The 15933-nt window shown below is 43.5% G+C and overlaps 1 protein-coding gene across 2 annotated transcripts in view; it reads left to right on the top strand.

Moving 5' to 3' along the window:
* Window positions 1-1070: 1070 nt before the first annotated feature.
* DIRAS2 (DIRAS family GTPase 2) overlaps window positions 1071-15933 on the top strand; it is a 34104-nt gene continuing 19241 nt past the window's right edge. The window contains exon 1 of one of the 2 annotated variants that reach the window (XM_083187641.1): window positions 1071-1200. The gene's annotated coding sequence lies outside the window, so the exon portion shown is untranslated. Of the gene's footprint in view, window positions 1201-1259; window positions 1509-15933 lie in introns of those variants that run through there. The other variant, XM_083187631.1, reaches the window with a different exon arrangement.

Raw genomic sequence — 15933 nt, 5'->3', positions numbered from 1 at the left:
GAACACAGGTGAGTACAATTTATTCACTAATGATTGTTGGGGGTGGGCTTTTTTTCTGTATTTATACGGTCACAAAATGTTTGTACTTTGATCCCTGAGGACGGGCGAATTGTGCCCGAAACATGTCGGAGGACTTGTACAGCAAATAAATTGCTTTTTCACTTTTCCAAATCCTGGAGTGCCACCTTCTTGCCTACAAACCAGTATCCAAAGGACTTGCTCCTAATAGGAAGGCACCGGGTCAGATATTATTGGATGGACGTCTAGGGAGTGCCGGTCATTGTGGACTGTATATATATATATATATATATACACACACACACACACACATATAGGGCCTGATTCAGACCTGACCGCTGCTGTGAGAATTAACAGTGGGCTGCGAGGAGTAAGCCACCGCGTACTCCTCATCCCTCCTCCTAGTCCCTTGATGAAGTGGTGAGAGAACTTCTAATGGATCGCTATTCTATCGCAAATCTGTGTGTAATTCCCCAAAAATCGACCAGCCTGAGGCTTCCACTAATCTACGACTGAGATAGACTGGAAGTGGTCATCTCTGATGCCACAGACACTCCTCGAAAACGCATGGGCACGTCTGCAGTTTGCCAGACAAACCTGGCAGGTCTCCGCCCCCAAACACCATCTTCCTGTCAGTCAAAGTCCGGCCACACTGCGTTCACCTTGAATGTGAATGGTATTCGATCCGCAGTCTTTCGATAATCGCTCAATTTGCAAATTCTCTAATTAGCAGTCAGATCTGAATCAGGCTCATAGTTCTGTAGTCTTTCCGAATGCAGACTGCATGGCATAGGTTATATAACTAATACTATTTTTATTGGAAAATAATAAAAAAAGCACACTTTTTAGGACAAAATCTACAACATGTTGTAAAACCCATTGCTGTGCACTATATCTGTACTTTCTCGGCAATCTGTATCACACTGCACATTATGTACTTTTAAGATCTTCACATTTTTCATCACAGTAAAGCTATATTTTTTCTAAACCTGTTACCCAGAAGAAATACCAAGTCTTTCTAAAAAAAAAAAAAAAATCCTTTTCACATCAGCATTCAGTAGGTGGCACTTAAAAGGCTTCTTTGATTGTGCAGTCGCCATTAGAGAAACAGGAGCAGAAGCAGGGGCTGGAGCCAGTGCATCCCTGATCGCGTACAGAGGCTGGAAGGAGACTGTAGCCAAGGTACTGTGGCAAAAGCAACAACCAAGGCCCAGGCAGTAATAGACAAAAGGGGAGGGGAGTGAGGGAGACAGAGAGAGAGAGAGAGAGAGAGAGAAGCCAGAGAGTACAGCAAGAAGCACACAGCACATCCAAGCAGCAAAGGGCAGCAGTAGTGAGCTGGGCTCACACAGTGCAGCAGATTGAGCTGCAGATATCTGTCACACAAGGGACAGCTCCTCACCACCCAGATCCAGATTAAAAAGGCAGCCCTGCTTGTAGTATGACAGCAAAAATCTGAAGATCTCCATTGCCGATTTGTTCTTGACCAGGTAATTCTCCTGTATTTTACCATATACAATGTACATTTCTAGCGCAATGCTGTTTTAGTGTTGACTAACAATAGTGATAATAAAAAATAAAATGATCTAGTAGAATTTTAGAATTAAGGTCAGTGGCACTGAAATCAACATTTTAAAGGGTGCTGAATACCATATACTAGTAAGGCGATGGATTCTGGGGTGGAAATAGGTGTATCACATGGAGTAGGTAGGTGTGGGCAGTATATGAGACAATTACAGTATATACATCATATGAGTTCTGTGCATATTGTACATTCATGAATATTGTAATATGTACAGGCTGATCACAGTACTGAGTGCCTTTGTGCTCATAGAGATCTGTTTCACCTGATTCTTATAGAATTTTACATAGGGTGAGATAATAAAGATGTTCCAGCCTCTCTCTCTCTCTCTCTCTCTCTCTCTCTCTCTCTCTCTCTCTCTGCTGGTGCAATGTATACTCAGCAGGCTAGCAACATTAAAAGACAAATCCCTCTTAGTTGTGTGGAGGATATTTTCAGTTAATGTACTATAATCCTGATTTAGAATCAATACTTTGCACTAGGGACGCAATTACACATCTCTGCTCTGTTTTATAAACTTTGAAGAATAACAGCATAGCTGGTATGGGATGTTATAGGGAGGAAATCTGGCCTTTGATATGGGACTCCTGTTAAACATTACCATTGATTTTCTTATCTGTGGTGATTCATAGAAGAGATGCTAGAACACCACATCCTTTAAACCAGTTGGCGCCCTCATTTTCAGCTAAAGGCAGTAAATGGTTAAGAATACACACAGACAAAATAAAATAAATAAAAAACAAATTTAATTTGGTGATAAGCAAAATTTTACAGCTGCAATTTCCATAGCATTATGACAAAAATAAGCATGTTTTAATTAAAAAATTTGTTTCAAGTTACGGTAATACTTATGTAAAATAAGTAGCTAATAGTGTCAGTCATTGCTGAAATATATCCAGTTCTTAAAACATAGGAAATGGTTTAAATTTTAAAGTCTAATATGGTTGATGCTTTCTTTCCACAAACGGGAAATCTGCCAAGCACTCTAAATCCTATATTGCATGAAAGAAAGACTTAATATGATTCTAATGCATGCAGAAGATGGTACAGTAATAAATAAGAGATAATATAATGAGAAATAAGAATATAGAAATGCTTTCTGGGGTAATTAACAGACATTTTGTGATACCTGTGGGTTGTGGTGTAATGTGTATAGAAAAAGCAATAGCACTCTGACATATACAGTATTGTTGCAGCTGATTTGCAGTCAGTATACAGTACTCTGATATTTAACCTCCCATGTGATGTAGAGCTGGCTGCCATCTAAAGTTAGATAATCAGATAATCTCGGATTCTTATATACTATAAAGAACCATCAATCAGCAGGCTTTACATTATATAAGCAAACGGATACACAGTATATTTTTAAAGCACTGTCTTTCAGTGAAATAAGGAATAGCGTATTCAATTAATACAGGTATTGAAATGGTACTCATACAGTATGTGTGCTCAATAAGAATACAGTATTTTACCAGTATTTACATGGAAGAAATCATAGGAAGTTAATTTGCAGATTCTGTTTGTTTCAGGTGTTTAGGGTATAACTAAATAGTAATAATTGTACGTAATGGTTCAAGATATCAAAATGAGTGAAATCACAGTGAACAATGGTCACGAAGATCATCCACCCAACAGTACTACCTTCAGTGATAGAAATTGTGACTCCATAATTGCTAAACTGCTTTACAACATTTTAATGTGAGGACATTATAACATTATTATTGAAACAGTGTATAATTTTATAAACTGTACAAACTAGCCCCATTCAGTACCTAGATGGATGACCCTAAAATATTTAATACCCCTTTTACAACAAAATCCCAGATCCAACCCAGTATTTGTAACATGGTTCCAATCCGGGTCGGATACAGGATTTTTCCCGTTTACACTGCGATGCCGACCCGCAGTGTAAATGGGGGCAGCACTTGGAAATGACATCATCTCCAAGCACCAGGACCACCGATCTCCTCGCCGGGACCTTCGATCTCCATGCTGATGGCAAGCCCAGCACCAAGGTAAGCTGCTGGGCTGCCTCCAATCTCTGTGCACTGCCCACACCCTCCTCCCTGTCTGCGAGGTGAATGGATGCCGCACACTGGCATCCATTCACCTCCTCCCGGTTCCGCTGCTGTCTGCACAGTACAGCAGACAGCAGCAGAGGCTGTGTGTACCCACCCACCCAACCTCCATACTGACCCTACAGTATGCTGTGGTCCGGAGGTTGGGCTCCCCCATTGCTGTAAACAGGAGCCGGATCTGATGACATGGCATACACATTTACAATGCCCCTCACCCAGGTCCTCCCCGTGTTCCCCCCTGGTCAGGACCAGGGTAGGATTTGCAGGGAAATGGACTTGTGTTTTTTTTAGCCCTTTAGCCCCTTTTACACTGACGCTGACCCGGGTCCACGAGGCAAAAACCCGGGTTTTTGACTCAGTGTATAAGGCGTATAATAAAACAAACAGATTAAATTCTTGGTTTACCAGAGGCGATTTAACAAGGCTCAGATATGCAGTTACCCCTTAGACCTGTGTACCTAGAAATGTTGCTTTCAATATTAATATAACAAATGCACAGTCAAATCCTGCTCCCTTTAGGCCCCTTTGATGTTATTCTTATGATCTCCATTTATAATGCAGGCTTAATAATAATAATAATAATAATAATTTAATTTATACAGTAAGTGCACTTTCTCCAACAGGATTCAAAGCACTTTACAGACACAGATAAGCAGTTATATCAGTTGACTAATTAAAAAAGTACATTTTAAATGTAGACTAGTACTTCTTGTTTTAAACAAACTAAGGAAACAACATATTTTACAATATATTTGTTTTCTTTTTAAAGAAATTAAAAGCATAAAATACTTATGCCCCTTTCAGACCTCACTTTTTACCCGTTATTTTGCGGTTTTAAAACAGTAATTTGTGCAGTCTGAAAGGTGCAGAGTGAATTTACCAGTTCTATTGAACTGGTATTTCTAAATGGTAATAAAGCAGGGTCCTACCCGTTTCAGACCCGGTTTTTTTTTATCCACTGTTTTCTATGGGTTAAAACGAGTTCAAACTGCATTGAAATACGTTTAAAGACATGCGGTGTGAAAGGGGTTTTAGCTGGCAGACCCGTTTTTAGAAACGTTTTTAGAAACGTTTTAAAATACCTGGTCAAAGCCAGTTTTGCGGTCTGAAAGCAGCATTATACTTATATACTTACCTGGATTAGTTTAAAGTCTGCATTAATATCGCTCTAGTTAGAAACAGCACTGATTGCTCATAACCAGTAACTAGCTTAATCTAACTACATGATTACATATTAAAGGTCATTAATTAAAATGAAAGGTGTGTAATATTTTATTGTGCACAAATACACCCGCAGACATACACATTTCAGTTTTGGGACTTGCCACGGGACAGTCGGTACTTCACTTTTGCAGGCTTGTGGACCCATCTGTAAATTCACGGACAAAAACACCACAAGTCAATCTTACCAAAACTTTAGGATTACCTTCTTGATTTGCAGTCATCTACATCTGTAAAAAGAGTGAGGAGACACCAAGGGTTTCTTTTAGAATTATTATTATTATTTATTATTATATATTATATCCAGGAGCATCTTTTGAGAGGAGGATGCCCGTGTGCAGCCACCTCAGCCTGGCCCCCTCCTCTCTGCCCAGAGCGACACCGGGAGCAGTAGGGTCTGAGTGCTCTAGTGCTCAGTCTGTACTGCGCATGCGTGAACCTCTGCTGCGCTGCGGAGTCTGAGCACTAGAGAACTCAAACTCCACTGCGCATGCCCAGAACTCCGTAAAAATGGCAGCCGCACCATTTTTCCAGCTATTTCTGCAGCGCTTCAGCTGCTACCACGGTACTCCAGAGGGTAAGTATTTCCAAAGTGGGTTCATATTGCACCCATTATAGATACACCACTGATCAAACATATTGTGTGTTTGAATATTTTTAAAGATGAACCTAAAATGTACTTTGCTATATAAAGAGCACCTGGAAAGTTCAGTAGTATCCCATTGAAAGAATAGGCAAACACCTGGTTTCGATTATGTCTGAGCATGTGAAAATTCATGTATTTAAAACTCTCTAAATAGGCAATGCCACTTAAACTGTGCCAATCTCAGTGGCAGAACAACCAGCGGTGCAGTCATGGCTTTTCAGCAGTCACGTTATAATGAAGGGCCTGCAGCTGGTGGCATAGTGAGTCATACTGATTTAATACATGTTGTAATCTGTCCTGCCCCCAGTATCCCAATGTCATAGAATAAGTTGATGCTCTTTGGATGAGGAAAGAGGAGGGTCCCCTTCTCCCCACTCCAAAGTAAATTTTTGTTCTTGGTCCCATCTGTCACAAGTTCAGCCACTGCCCATACTGTAATACTTTGTTTTTGAATGTGGATGTATACAACAATGTATCTAGCCTGCATTACAAGTAATACTTCAAGCTTCACAGACCATACCAATACAATTTTATTAATTTTTAGGATAATCATATATACAAATTGTAAACATGGTCAGAATTATAGTTATGGATCATTAACATGTCCGCTGCAGCTGCATTTAGGACCAGCCAAACTATTGGAAAATTGTGTTCCCCAGCAAGGCTTCTCATACCCCTTTCACACTGCTGACCTGGCAATTACCCAGCATTTTTGAGTGCCGGGACATTTTGTCAGGTGCAGTCTGACTCCAATTAACACCAGAAGCAAATTACTGGGCTAAAGCTTTTTAAAACGGTAATTTGCTGAATAACCAAAGTTTTTCTTCAGTGTTAAAGGGTCAACCTGCAGTGGCGGAACTGCAGGAGGCAACGGAGTCACCTGCCGCCGGGTGTCTGCTCAGAGGGGGCACATCTCCTCCATTGTCTCCGGCTCCGCTCTACTCACAGACCAGCAGCGGCCCCTGCCTCCCTCCCTCCTGAAGTAGAGGAGCAGTAGGGAATCATCTTCTGCCAGCGATTACCTCTGCTGCAGCCTCCGGGTGGTCGGGGCAGCACACAGTAATCTTCAGTGCACTACTGGTTAAAAAAATCCCAGGAGGCACTGCAGTGGGGTCAGAGGAGCAACCATATGCTGAGCTCTGATTGGAGGAGAGCCCAGCACATGCTCCTCTGTCCTCTGGACATATTCAGCAGCAGCAGTAAATGGGACCCCCCCCAGCTAGCACACAGCACGCAATGCAGCTTCCAGCAGCCAGCACCCTGCAGGCACAGGAGGAGACCCAACACTGTGAGCAGCTACCACCAGCCACAGCCAGGAGCTACTTTCCCTGTCTATGGCTCACACAGGTCAGTGAGATTGCCCACATATTGGAGCTTATACAGAGCAGGGGAGGAGCAGGGAGTGGGCTACAGACTCTCTCTTAACCCTAGCCTCCCCTCCTGCAGCCTATCCCAACCTCTCACCTCCAGCAGCCTTACTCTAACCCAGGCATTCCCAACCATGGTCCTCAAGGCACACCAACAGTGCAGGTTTTGTAGATATCCAGGCTTGAGCACAGTTGACTTAATTAGTATCTGAGGGATTCTGATTAAACCATCTGTGCTGAAGCCTGGATATCACTAAAACCTTGCACTGTTGGTGTGCCTTGAGGACCGTGGTTGGGAATCCCTGCCCTAACCTACTGTATCCCCTGACCTCTTTCCTCCTGCAGCCTTAAGGGCCCCATACATCAGCAATTAATTGTGACAATTTTCAGATATGGAGATGATTGCCAAAATTAATTTTAGATGTGTGGGCTCCCCCTTTTGGCAATCCCAATCAAAATCGCCAATCGATTGCTTAATCAGATTTTTAAACATGCTTAATAATCTGGTATTATCTGCAGATCTTTTTTATATGTGTGGGCATTCCCAATTCGTCTTCTTCATCTATTTACTGTACATTATGAACAGCTGAAATGACAATCGATTGGGCAATTTCCAGATATGAAGATGCAATCTTTAGATGGAAAAATCTGTGTGGGCAAGTCAGATAGATTGTAAAATCCATTTATCTGGCCAACAAATCCCTGGATCTGGAAATCCATTAATTGTGATTGCTGATGTACAGTATGGGGCCCATTACTCTAACCTCTCCCTTAACCCTAGCCTCCCCTCCTGCAGCCTTATCTTAACCTCTCCCCTCCTGCAGCCTTACCCTAACATCTCTCCTAACCTCCCTTCCTGCATCCTTACCCTAAACTATCCCCTAACTTCTCCCCTCCTGCAGCCTTACCCTAACTTATCCCTTCCAGAAGCCTTACCCTAACCAATCCCCTAACCTCCACTCTCACAGCCATACTTTGTGGTAATTGCAGCGCTGGCATCATCTATTCACATATCTATCTATCTACCTATCGGACGGTGGCACCAACATTTGTCTTGCCTCCGGGCGACTGGGACAAACTTACGCCACTGTCAACCTGGGTCTTAAATTCCAACCCTGATAAAGAGCCTGGGTTATTCAGCAAATTCCCAGGTTGAAAAGCAGTAACCTGATGATTTGCTTCTGGTGTGAATGGGGTATCAGTGAGTAGAGTGAGATACAGGTAGGTGCAAGTTTGTCAGAAAGGAGATAGCCTGAAAAAAACCAAAAACATTTATTCAGTGCCCTTTTGAAAATCAGAAGGGAAGTGTGAGAAACATACTTTATATTACATTTGTAAGGTTTATGTGCCTTATTCAGACCCATTCGAATGGCTGCGAATTCGCAGCACGTCCGTTAATCAAAAGGCTGCATATGCGCACAGTCTGCAGTACACATGAGTGGGTTCCCCCTGTGTATGGACAATGTGAAGGCTATCCTTCACTGGTCATACGCAAGGTGATGGACCAGCGCCCGGGGGTTTGGGGGCAGAATGCTGGCATTGCCTGACCTTCGGTAGGGAGGGCTGCCGATGTCAGCAGCAGCTTCCATCTCCCTGTGGCCTTCACATTGCTGAGTAAGTCTAGACTAGGGAAATATCATTCGGTGGTAAGGGATTTTCCTCCTATGTGCACGGCTGCAAATGCATTCACAAAGAGGTGGGGGACGGGAGCTTGGTTGTGCGGTATTTACCAGATCGCTGGGCTCCGCACACCTGCAGCCCAGTGAACAGGTCTGAATCGGGCTCTATGATAGTACTCAATGACACCTTTGACAAAAATATGTAGTCTTTAAATTGGAGTGATTAGTTTGTATTTACATGTGAATGTAATAGTCCTTTATTTTAATATGCTGTAAATTCAGCATCTGAGATGACACGGTTTGTTTGTGTAAAACTAAATCCAAAAATAAATAATCGTATAACAATAATAGGATTAATCTACGATATAATAGATCAGTGGAAAAAGCACAGGCTTGCTTATTGGAGTATGAGTCATAGGGTTGACAGCGCTAAGGTCGACATGCATTGGGTCGACCACTGAAGGTCAACATGAGCCAAGGTCGATGCATGGAAAGGTCGACATGGGAGTATGTCGACATGTCATTAGGTCGACAAAAGCATGAGGTCACATAGGCTAGGTCGACGTGGGGTGTTTCACTTTTTTTTACCCAAATGTTGACACAGTCGATATGGACACCGTATCGGTGCACCGTGCCCCCTCTCATGGCTTACTGCTCTCGCCATGCTTCGTTCACAGTGCCTCGCTATGCTCGGAACACAATTTTATTCTCCCACCAAGCCCTAGTGGATGGTCAGGCATGAAATACTGCCTGTCGGCACATTTCCGCTAAAAAAAGTGAAGAACCCCATGTCAACCCTTTGACTGTCAACCTAGCCCATGTCAACCTAATGCTAGTGTCAATCTAATGACATGTTGACCTAAGCCCATGTCGACCTTCCCATGTGTCAACCTTGGCTCATGTCAACCTTCAGTGATCAGTTGTTGCCCCCAATTCATGTCGACCTTACTGCTGTCGACCTAACAACCGTATACCTTGCTATTTGTAGTGGTAGTTTTATTATGACTCCATATACATAATACACAAGTGGTGTGGATGTATGTACATTTTTTACTAGTTATATTTGGTAAAAAGTGATGTCGCCTCTTATATATAGAGGCTGACATCACTGCCATTATTATATATAACTTCTGTTATCACTTATTTAATGTGACTCATGAAGTGATTCCACACTGAAATATAGAACTGTTGTGGAAGGAAAGACACGTTGATATGAGATCATTTCATATACAGTAGTTATCTTTCTTTGTATCATTGTGCCACTTATGTATTATAAATAGCAGAATAATGTACCCCTTTTACTGAAATATGTCATTTTTTGTATCAGTCTCCATAGAGTTCCATGACTTGCAACCTGTGTTTGAGGTGGTTCCTAATAGTCATATATGTTGGTTATTGTAAGGCATTAGAGCTGACTTAAATAACCCTGATACATTTATATAATACCAGATGGCTATAGTCAGGGGAAGAGACAAAATATTATGGGCCCCATAGCAACAGTTTGAAGAGGCCCCAATGCTTCTATGAGACACCTCTCTCTGCAAGGTTATTCATTATATGCCCCATATTAGAGCCCTAATTAATGATATCTCTACAGTAATGTCCTGGTTAATGTAATGCCCCATAGTAGTGCCCTAATGTGCCCTGCAGTAGAGCCCTAGTTAATGTTGTGCCCCATAGTTGACTCATAGTTATATTCCTTATTAGTACCCATAGTGCCCTAATGCTATTTCCCATAGTAGTGCCCCAGGGAATGTAGGCTATTTTTTCTTGGCCAAACAGCCTGCTGTGGTGCCACCCTATTCCTCATTTTAGGTATTTTTTCTTGATGTTGTCTCATGTTATTGCATAGTTAATATTATGCCCCATTGTAGTGCCCTTCTTAAAGTTATGTTCCATAGTATTGCCCTATTTAATTTTTGCGTTACATTCTATACTAATTTGCAATGGAGACGCTTCAAATACTCTTTCCCATTTGGCAGCAATTGTGTTTTTACTTTACATGAGAGTCTCACGATGCGGGGGGTCTCCGTTTCCTCCCTGCCGCCTGAACTGCCTTCACGCCGGGGACAGCTAAGCAGGCTGTCCCCAGCGCCTCCTCCTCCCCCTGCAGCCGGAAGAACGTCCGGCTGCGTTGCTAGGGAGAGGAAGGGCTTACCTTCCGGGGTCCAGGAGGACCTGCAAGAAGGTAAGCCCAAGGGAGGGGTAAAGGAGGGTCGGCGAGGCGAAGGGGTTGCGGCGAGGTGGCGGGCGGTGAAAAGAAGCCCATAGGCTTCTATAGAGTATCGCCACCCAAAGGTGGCGATACCCTGCCCGGCGAAATCCGTGCGGCCGGGTAATAGTACATAGGAAAATGCGGTAAAACTGGGATTTTACCGCATTTTTCCTTTAGTACATCCCGCCCCTAGTGGAAGGCAGGGAGGTTTATATTTTACTATGCATATTTCCCAACATGACATGTTCTAGGAGGGACAAATGCTCTCTAATTGGACTTCACGTATGAGTGAAAGTGTAGCAAGATAACCAGAGACTGCTAGTCAATTCCTTTTGCGGAGAGGAAATGGGTATATGGCATAGCTAAGGACTCTTACGTTCTGCAAAAGGAAATCTCACTTCTGCAGTGGTCTGCCAAACAGGATGTACTGTATTGATATGGTCATACATAGATATTTTAGTACCCTCTGTGAAAAGGAAGCTCCTGTCTACCCATATTGGTTGATATCTTTGATTTGGAGTCATTTTCTCTGTTCCACCCCACTGGTATAGGCACAGGTAACAAGCCAAGGAATGTTGTCTTTTTGTGCTGCCTTTATGTTTTATTACTGCCAACATCTCACATTTGAGTCTCATCTGCCACTGATATTGGTTTCTGAGAGATGCTCACCTCACTGGTGATGTTGCCTGGCAATGTTAAGAAGGCACTGCTTTGCCGGTCAGTCCTGGCCACCTCTGCACACGCATGATCCACCTTTTGCTAGATCACATATGTTCTGTGCTCTGGGAATACAGCCTCAGCTTCCAGTGGCAAAAAAAATAAAAAGACGCTATCACCGGAGATAGTCAATGGGTGCTTTGGCCGGCTGGAATATTATTATATCTAAGACAAAAAGAACCCTTTTTGCTAGATTTTGGGGGTTTCTCCCCCTTCTTAGACTCCTTAGTGTATATGTAAACTGCTACATTGTAATAGGGTTTAATATTTATGGTAACTATCTGATTGCAGACATATTCACTTTTGATTTCCTGCCTTTATTATTATGAGATTATTCATGTTATTGGATTATTGTGACCTACAAATACACTGAGTCCTAATTATAATTAAGTGAAGTTGTGATAAGAGTTTGCATGATGTTACATAAGTTAGTAACCGTATTCTTAATACAAGTAGCAGAAGTTTGCAGGATAGATGTGGCACAATGGCATTTGACCATTATCTGGGTATAACATAAATGCACTTCATTCACAGCTTCCCATTACTGCATTTTAGCACAATGAGTAACCAGCTGACCCTATGTTGTAATCATCAATCCAGGGTCAATAATAGTTCTGAGTGGCAAAATATCCAATTTATGGCAGTCCATCTGTCTGCCAAATACTGCATCCCAGGCAATGGGAGCGGTGCTGCTAGGGCTCATTAGCATAGTATGAATATAACCAACATAGAGCATGAGTGCAGTGGTAATATCTTTCCTAGTGAGGTACTGAGAATCTAGCAGTCATGTCAAGTCATCGCCCACAGTGAGCTACTCCTCTTCTTGGGTCCTCTCTTCGCTTGAGCAGGTGACAAGATGCCGTTGTGCCCCACATAGTAAATAAGAGGAGAGGACATTGGAGCACATTCTCCATTGTGCCAGCCCACAATGGAGAATGTGCTCCAGTGTCCTCTCCATCATCCATTGCGGTTCCCAGCAGACTGGTCAGATGTACACATGGTGCAGTGATGCCACCAGGACATTGTGCTGTGGGTTATGGTATGACCCTAATGCTATGCAAGAAAGCCTTATTCTGCCAAACATCTTTCCTAGACCTGTGCAGACTTCTGTCCCTGCACAAATTCCATTGTCCAAGAAGGTTCAAAGCATGTTTCAACATCTATAAGTTTTGCTATGCACAATTAGAAATTTGGGGTCTCTAGATTCTTGGAGACAGATTCAATGGGCAGAGACAAAGTTCCAGCCTAACAGCTCCTAACTATCATGCTACCTCTCACTGACTGACCTCTCACCTAATCACCTCCTCCCACTCCCGTGTCCAAGATTTCTCTCGCGCTGCCCCCCTGCACTGGAACAACCTCCCGCCACCCATCAGGCTATCTGATTCCCTTACCTCCTTCAAGCGCTCCCTCAAAACCCACTTTTTTCGACTAGCCTATCCCTCCTCCTAACCTCTTTTGATCCTCCTATCCTGCCTCCGTTCCCCTCCGTTCCTACTTATCCTATTGTATTTCGTTCGTCCACCCACCTATTTTTAGTATGTTAACTCTTATGAGCAGGGCCCTCCTTCCTCACGTACTCACCCTACCTCATTACCTCACCTGTGCTCCTGTCCTGTTCTTCCCTTCCTCTACTTCATCTTCGGTCTCCTTGACTATTTTGACACCTACTTCTGAACTGATGCTGATTTTAGTTCTACCAGCTATACCCCTATTTATACTGTGTCTTTCTACACACCCTGTACGTTACCTTGTAATTTGTTTTTTTTTGTTTGCTATGTACGGCGCTGCGGACACTTTGTGGCGCCTTATAAATAAACGTACTACTACTACCATCTGTGTTTGAAAATTGACTGGAGCTGGCTGGCCAGTACTTTGGGGTAGATGAACAACCTGCTGTTATGCGGGAGTGGGGGTTTCAGCATGCATTGCTGTGCACTGATGTCTCTTCTCCCCCATGTATTACTGTAGAGATGAGTGGTAACTGACAGGGGCGCTCAGTGCTCATTTACACACCTTCAGCTATTGATTTCAACAGGTGCAGGGGTTGTTACTTATTTACCACAGCAAGGACAGCTCTGGGGTGCATGAGAGATATGGTTATAACAGCAAGATCTTCCGTATGCCCAGTGGAGCAAGCCTGGAGGAGAAACACTGTGGGCTGTTGGGTTCTGCCAGGAATCACATGAGAGGGGAGTTTTCAATCATACAGTACATCTAATTTTCGCAAATAGAAGAAGTGGGAAGAGTGCTGGTATGATCCATGTGATGTCAGTATAATACATCTCCATCTATATCTACTTTCACTGTATTTCTCTCCAAGGCTTAGAACATGGATCTCTTCAATGCTGTTACTGAAGCAACCAGCAGCGTTGTCGCGCTACTCTGGCGCAGACAAAAAGTTTGCCAAGCTATTTCTATAAACAATTCCTTCGGCTATGTGTGCAGTGTCTGCAATCGCCTCTGGCACAAGGGTGAACTGTGCAAGTGCACCAACGATCATAATTGCCTACTAACTACGGCATATGTCAAGATGGCGTACAGAGCAAATGCAGAGGTTCTGGCATGCGGTATGTGTATCATTGTGACAAAAGAATTTGCCACCCATGTACAGCTCACCGCGTGGCATATCAGTCAGTTTTGGCTCATCTCATCTGCCACAGTCTCATTTGTCCGCGTCTTCTGTTTTTACAAATACGGGCTCGCACTTTGCCCACTTTGGCAATACCTCAATCAATCTCACATTCACGTGCAATTTGGACATACCAGCTCATCATTATGTATCCTACTTTACTTATCACCAGACAATTCTACTTACCGTATATACTCGAGTATAAGTCGACCCAAATATAAGCGGAGGCACCTAATTTTACCACAAAAAACTGGAAAAACTTATTGACTCGAGTATAAGCCGAGGGTGGGAAATGCAGAAGCTACTGGTAAATTACCCTGTATAATAATACAAGGACACCACAGGCTGCTCCCCCTACATAATAACAGGACACCACAGGCTGCTCCCCCTACATAATAACAGGACACCTCAGGCTGCTCCCCCTACATAATAACAGGACACCACAGGCTTCTCCTCCTGCATGGGACACCGCAGGCTTCTCCCCCTGCATGGGACACCACAGGCTTCTTCTCCTGCATGGGACACCACAGGTTTCTCCCCCTGCATGGGACACCACAGGCTTCTTCCCCTGCATGGGACACCACAGGTTTCTCCCTCTGCATGGGACACCACAGGTTGCTCAGCTTTTACTGATCTCCATCCCCTGTACTGGGGGGGTTGCAGCTGCCGCGCTGTCTGGCTCCACAGGGAGGCGGGGGAGGAGGGTGCACAGCCGCCGCTGTTCTCCTGGTGTGTCCGCTGCTACCCTGCTCGACGGTGGCAAACTGCAGTGCTCAAGGGAGGTAGAGTGTGCCGCTGACCGGCTCCACGGGGGGAGGGGGGTGCGCGGCAGCCGCTGACTTCCTTCTGCGGCCGGCGATGCCCTGCTCCTCTCTGTAATGGCCAGACCTCCTGCACCATACATGTCCTCAATGCAGGAGGCCCGTGGCCATGTTTCTGTAGCCGCGGCCATCTTCCCTAAGCCGCGGCTACAAGATTAAAGCCACTGACCCAAATATAAGCCGAGTGGGGCTTTTTCAGCAAATAAAAAGGGCTGAAAAACTCGGCTTATACTTGAGTATATACGGTAGGCTAGCTATTTCTGACAAATAAACAAATCATATATGGAACTATGTGTTTAATTCATTATCCAATACTCTTAACAAGACAGACATGTAATCCAGGATTAGTAAGTGCCACAAACTGCAATCTATCCAGGGCCCTTTTTTTGGAATAATTTGGATATTCACCCTGCAGAAGATAAAATAAACTCTTTTGAGGCTTGTACCTTTAACACAATGGGAGATAGGGGCAACCAATCTGAATCGACTTATTTATTTAGCATCTTCTACAAGATAATAGATATGATCAGTGGCAAACGCAGGATGTTTAGAGGGGGGTTTCCAAATGTAATCCAAAATCTTCCACATGCAGTGCATTGGAGTAAGAACGGGAGTCTGGGGAGTGGTAAAAGCCCTGAATATTGGTCTTTTTATAAACTGGATACTGTATGGATAACAGTATTAATATATAAAAGTACAGATGGTTCAAACATTTAAATACAGAAATATAATAGAAACAGTACTGCACTTTCTAAGTTCACAAGTTACCAATTCATGGTATGGCTCCTCTCTCTTCCTCCTGGCAGCTGCTCTCTGGTCCATTGCGGTGTTTAAGGGCTCAGATCCAGACATACGGTAAATGTAGTAGAAGAAGCTGGTACTCTGGGCATGTGCTGCAGCTCTGCTCTGTCCCTAACACAAATGTGGCGGCAGTTCTAATAATCATATTATATATATAGTACCAGTGCTATTGTTTTCATCATTTAAGGCACTTGCCAAGAGGCAGGGGGTTTCCAG

Source organism: Crinia signifera, chromosome 1 (genome assembly GCF_055691185.1).
Source record: "Crinia signifera chromosome 1, ASM5569118v1, whole genome shotgun sequence".
Classification (NCBI taxonomy): Eukaryota; Metazoa; Chordata; class Amphibia; order Anura; family Myobatrachidae; genus Crinia; species Crinia signifera.
The sequence above is the reverse complement of the archived record's forward strand: the minus strand, read 5'-3'. Positions and strand labels throughout refer to the sequence as shown.